This window comes from Monodon monoceros, unplaced genomic scaffold (genome assembly GCF_005190385.1).
Source record: "Monodon monoceros isolate NGI ecotype Baffin Bay Population unplaced genomic scaffold, NGI_Narwhal_1 Super_Scaffold_11, whole genome shotgun sequence".
Taxonomy (NCBI): Eukaryota; Metazoa; Chordata; class Mammalia; order Artiodactyla; family Monodontidae; genus Monodon; species Monodon monoceros.
Genome location: NW_021703767.1, coordinates 140,710,487 through 140,716,486, shown reverse-complemented (window position 1 = coordinate 140,716,486; position 6,000 = coordinate 140,710,487). Strand labels below are relative to the sequence as shown.

Genomic DNA, 6,000 nt, shown 5'->3' with positions numbered 1-6,000 from the left:
TGGATCAAATGGTGCAGACTCCACAGCTTTCCTCCAAACCAACCAAAACATCCCGGGCAGCTTTGGAGCAAAGCCCAGGAACTTAGCTGCAAAAGGAGAACAACTTCTCTCCAGCTACAAACCCTGCAAGTCCTAGGCTGCAGCCTTGTTAAAAGTGCAGAATAAAGCACGGATTTCTTGCCAAGGACCCAGGGGAAATAGAGTCCGTGGAGTCTGAAGGGAGAGGTCCCTCCCTCTCGCCAGGGAGCCTTGGGGTCTGCGACTCCCTCTCTCTCGACCCGCGCGCTGAAACTCTGCACTCAACAACAGAAGCAGTTTCTGAATTCTTGACCATTGTGGTAGTTCACGCTGTCAGTAGGCTTCTCATCTGTTTCCCTGGGACGCTCACAAGAATTGGGAATAAAACACGTCACCGGCTGGAAATTAGAAAACTCTCCAATAAATCATTGTTCAGACAGTTGAGGCTTAAAAAGCCTCTGTCAAAACGGTTCGTTATACTAATACTTGTGTATATTGAATAATGAAGTCGGAATTATTTTGATATTATCTATAAGAAAATCATTGTACTCTGCCGTCAAAATAGGTTTATTGTAACCCTAGCCTCCGACCGATGACGTTTTAATCTTCTTGGGTGCTCAGGATTTTCACAAGCATGCTTCCAGCCCAGGACGCAGCAGCCTGCTTGCTTTTCTCCTAGCCTGAACCCTTGGCGTTCAGGACTGGGGGTGGGGGTGGGGGGATTTTAGAAGCTCATATTTGACCGAGGCAGGACTTTCCAAGAGTATAAATTATTTTTGTCTTCCGGGTTTTATTTGTCCATGTCCAGGGCAAAGACAAATGAACAGGGCGGCCCTTCTGGAACCTGCGGAGGGTCCCCACCCTGCGCCCGTCTCCCAGGATGTGCCGGGTGGTGTGGAGGGGGTGTTTCCTTCAGGCGCAAGCCGGGTATTTTTTGCAAACTTTATTCCCGGGGGTGGCGATGATGGGGAACGCCAGACGCCCGGCGGGAGCGAGGCCCCGGGAGGAGCCAGATCGCCGTGTCGGCCCGACACGCGCCACAAGTGGTTCGCAGAAGGAGGGAGGAGCGCGGCGGCCCGGGCCAAGAGGAGCCCGTGCTTCTGGAAGTCACCCTTCCTCGGCCCCGTGTCCCTCGTCCCCCCGTCCCTTCCTCTTTGCCGACGAGAGGAATGACGCCCAAGCCCGAACCGCCGTGCGCACGCAACCTGGTGGGTGGACGCGCGCCACCAACACCGCCGCGACATCGCCACCCGGGGAGGACTCCCAGGGTGGAGGGCACGGCCGGGACGGGGACGAGGGGGAGCCCGCACCTGGGGCGGCAGGTGCGGAGGCGGCGAGCCGGGCGGCGCGTGAGGGGTTGCGCTGGGCAGGGGGCGCGGGCCGGGGAGCGGTGGACGCGTCCGAGCTCCGGGCCGGGGCCGGGCGGTAGTGTCGGGGGCTGGCGGGCGGGCGGGCGGCCGGGCAGGCGGGGGACGACGGCGGCGGGGCGCGCGGCCGGGAGGCCATTTCCTCGCGGCGCCCCTGGGGGAGCCCGAATGGCCTGCTCCCGGCCGCCACCGCCGCCGCACGAGTCGGACCGCCGGGCGGGCCGGATGCAAAACCAGGTCACCGGTGGGCAGACGCGGCGCGGAGGGGCGCCGGGGCCGGAGGAGGGCAGCGGCCGGGAGCCGGCCGGGCGCGCGGGCCCGAGAGGCGGGGACTCGGCGGCCGGGCCGCGCTCGCTTCCTGCGCCTATAAAAGTGGAGCGGCCCGGGCGGGCGGCGCGGCCCCGGCTGCGGCCGCCCCTCTGCGCCCGGGGAGTTGACATTCTGCAGGACTCGCGCGACGTCCCGTCGCCGGCGCTCCCCGGGACCCCGCCGCCGGGAGGAGGGGGCGGAGGAGGGTGGAGACTGCGGGGCTTGGCCAAGGAAGGCGCACATCCTCAGGCGGGCGGCCGTGACGCGGCGGGGATTAACTTTGCATGAATAATGTGAGTGCGCTGGGGAAGGAGACCTTCTGCTCCCGGGCTCGGGCAGCGCCCGCAGGCGGCCTTCCCCGGGCAGGGGCGCCCGACCCGGCAGGCTGGACAACACCGGTAATTTGGCCGGAGGACGGCGCGTAGGCGGGGGTGCGGGGGAGGGGGCGACGGTCCCCACCGTCCGGGGAGTGGGCAGGAGGGCGACGGGGGTGTCGCGGGAACCACACAGGGTGCGAGCGGCGACGCCGGGCGCGCACGCGCGCGCGGGCGGGCGTGGGTGGGGTGTCAGCTGCCCTGGTACCCGCCTCCGGGGGTTCGCGCCCCGCCTGGGGGTAGGAGGTGCCCTCTCCGCCCGGGCACCGCTCGGGGAGCCGCGGCGTGGGCAGCGGCGGAGCGGGGCGGCTGGGGCGGCGGTGTTCCTCAAACCCCGAGCCCGGCTGTTGACAGCCTCCTTGTGACATGGAGTTTGGCATCCTCAGCGCCGAACCGAGTGGAAGTTTCCATGATGAGGAAGTTCTGTGACACGAGGGTTCGGAAAAGGTTGGCAGACACCGGGGCTGGTGGTGGGGCGGGGGTGTGTGTGTGGAGGCGGTTTAAAGGGACTGTGGGTCCCCCATCGCCCCTGTTCTCCTGCCCCGGAACTCCGGGCTTTGAGAGGGGACCGATCCTGCGGGTGGCGTGCCCTGGTGCCCGTGCCTGGCGACTTGGCTTCTCCCCACCTCCCCGGGGAATGGGGGGCGACGTCGCTCGCCTCCCGGTTCGCGCTTCTTGCTTCGCTTCTCTTGACGCAGCATCTTCCCCTGGGGCCCCTCGAGTCGGTTCCGGTCCCCGAGTTGTGCCAGCTGCACGGTCGCCACCCCACCCCGGGCACCCCTCGCAGAAGGACTCATTGGGGGAGTTTTTACTCCAGGTGGATTTGGCCCTTCTCGGCTGCAGTTGTCATTTGTATTTGCCGGCGACCATTGTAGTTTCAGTATTAGTGCTAATTCTTAAGCCTTCTGATTTGTTTTAATGGGGGCGGGGTGAGTGTTTTGTTTACAGAGGGCTCAGTGTATAATTTTTCCCCAAATGGGAAATTTTACAGGAAGGGTCTAGAAGCATAACAGTTCGTGAAGTGAGTGAAAGAGAGACAAGAGTTTACCTGGGCAGAAAAGCGCAGACTCTACGTCGGCCCCGCTCCGCACACATTGAGAATTTGTGAAGATTCAAACACTAAGCCCCATCAGTAAATAAATGAAACAGAGTCTTCCCCTTAGCATGTTATTGTTCTTAGGTGCCAGTGAGAGTCAGTTTTAAAGACCCGTTTGGAAGTTCAAAAAATTAAGCATTCCTTGGACAGCGTATTAATACCAGAGCACAGAAGTTTCTGATAGTATTGGGTGATGCAGACCTGCTGGACAATAGCTTTGCCTTCTTTTAGTTTCGTATGCGTATTTACATTTCAATAATATATAGCATGCTGTGCATTGCAAGGTAATACAAATTGCGTTTTAGTCAAAATATTCCATGATTCAATCGGAATAGTCACGGTGAGGGATCTGCCCCTAATTGATTTCTACTTACCTCTTTTATTATGAAACAAGCCAGGGACTAGGAAACATGAAAGAAAAAGGTGTTTTGATGAAAGTTATTTTGAGCAGTGGACGTTTTCAGGAGTTTTCATGCCAGTTGGCTAAGCGTTTTAATTGACTCCAACAGAAATTCAATACTAAGCAATTTGTTTGGGCTGGGATATGGGATATGGGAAGGTATTGGCGAACAATCACTTATTATTTGTGCACGTTGAAAAGATACTATCAGAATCTTATTTTTAATGAATTTCAAAGTTTTCTTATGTATTGGAAGTAGTATTATCTGCTAGTAAATATGATTTGCTTCTCTTTTCCAACAAGTGAAATAAGTGATACTGAATTTAGCCCTAGACTTTTTTTTTTAAATGAAGCAATTCCTGTTGGCATTACAAGGCAAAGGCATAATTTTATTGACATTGGAACATTATAAAGTAACTGACCTTTAAAAGAGAAATAAACATTCCATTTTCCCCCCTTTTAGATTCTTTGTAGTAAATCCTACCACAGAGATGAATTAAGGCAACTTCCTTTTCATTTGGCATCTTTGGGGAAAGGAGATTTCTTAAAATTTCCTTAAGAGCAGAGAAAGTTGTGGATCCTTTTCCTTTCCTGGGCTTTTTGCAGTCGTTTGAAGCACAGGGTGTGTGGACCCACAAATGGGATTGCACCTTTCTTTTTTTAGTAAGCTCATCTTTTTGATGGAAATCAGAGCAAAGGTGATTGGTTTCTTCAGCTCCTTTTTGTCATTTTATTGTAAGATTATGTGTTACTTCTTTAAAAAGCCCTCCCCTGACCATTGGAGCAGAGGCAGCCTCCCATTCCTTCTCAAAGCCATGGCATTGTTTTTTGCTTCCTTTTTTTTTTTTTTTTTTCCTTCCTTGGTCTTATTTTCCGTCTGAATTGTTCATTTCAGTTGCTACTTGTTGAGTACCTGTCTAGACTATAGAGTCCTTGAGAAAAAGAATCTTGACTGTCTCGTTCACTCGTGATTCTCTGGCATCTTGAACAGTGCTTGGCACACAGTAGGTGCTGGATAAATCTTTGTTGAATAAATAAATGGTTGTGCCCAAACACTGTGTTCCAAAAAATACCTGACTAAGCATCTAACTGGGTACCAATTGGATGCGCCAAGATCTGTGCCTGTGTGTGTGTGTGTGTGCCATGTATATATGGTTCGATTTTTATCTCTCTCTCTTTTTTTTTTTTTTGGATACGAAAGCTAGCCCTGCTCTATGTAGTGACAACGCAGAGAGTTATTTCTGTGAGTTCTTCCTGGGGGCGTTTGCCTTGAGTACATGGAAATCCTCAGCAGCAGTTTGTCTTACATGGTACCTTGATTCCCTAAAGACACTGACCTTCAGCTCCCTGGGTTTCAGCAGAGTCTTTATGAGTTCCAGAGGCATTGTCAGTGCGGAGAGTGAAATTCCAGGGAACAGACATCACTGGGTGATAGCGATGCCTTCTCACTCAGCAGGTTCTGGTGGTGCCTTTGGCCTTGGCAGCCCTAAGGGGACCAAGGGGATGTCGTGGTATAGCTGGTCTACAGAAGTAGATGTTGGGGAAGGGGTGAACGGGACTGTCAGGAACCAGCACAAGATAGAAATATCCCTTGGTAGTAGATTAGGAAGCAACCTAGTGGTTACCCTATGGGTGAGTTACGTCCGTCAACCTCTCCGCTTTTCCCTTTTCTGCACTTCATGAACAGATTCTGAACCTGCTGATTGTGGGAAATAGTTCACTATCTGAGTTTCCAAGTGACCGAGGTATGACACACAAGGGGTCATCTTCAAATGAGCTATTCATGGAAACTCTTGTGACGACTGAAACTAAAAGGAAATTACAGTTGATGGCTCTGGTCATTTGTTTTTGTTTGTAGAGTATTGGCTTCCAGAAATGTGTCTCAGTAAATGCATAGTAAAAATCCCACAAAGTGATGAGACCGGTAAAAATGGCAAAGGAAGAGAGATCAAAATCTTGTAGAGGAGTACAGATAATCAAACTGAAATCGTAAGTGCTTATTGCTTTTCCGTATTTAATTTAGCTCTGAGCTTCTCAGTAGCCAAGTTAACAGAAGCAAATGCAGAATGGAGGCATTGATGTGGCAGGTAGGCCTTGAAGCTGTAAGGATAGATCAGATAACATTTGTAGAGTGCTTACCATGGTACATGGCAACTAGTATATGCTCCTGTGAAATGTCAGATCATATAATGGCCAATACTTGGACTTCATTTCTACGGAAAATGAAGTAAAATTCTTTATATGGTCAAGTCTTTTACCAACCCTCGAGGGAAAAAAATGCAGAAGGCGTAATAATGGAAAGTCACCCAGTGGGACTTTATCTTTGGGGGTCTGGGTCCCATTGCCCCGCAGAGGAGATTCGGGACGCCGTCCCCTGTGCAGAAGTAGAGCTCAGAAAACCTAGAGGAATGAATGGTTAGCATGTTCTTTAGGCTG

General features: G+C 52.8%; 1 protein-coding gene across 4 annotated transcripts in view; it reads left to right on the top strand.

Annotated features, from left to right (window-relative positions):
• Window positions 1–1,165: 1,165 nt before the first annotated feature.
• The window catches only part of THRB (thyroid hormone receptor beta), a 394,175-nt gene continuing 389,340 nt past the window's right edge, over window positions 1,166–6,000 (top strand). For 2 of the 4 annotated variants that reach the window (XM_029213972.1, XM_029213968.1), the window contains exon 1: window positions 2,427–2,515. The gene's annotated coding sequence lies outside the window, so the exon portion shown is untranslated. Of the gene's footprint in view, window positions 1,227–2,060; window positions 2,093–2,426; window positions 2,516–6,000 lie in introns of those variants that run through there. The other 2 variants (XM_029213969.1, XM_029213970.1) reach the window with 2 other exon arrangements.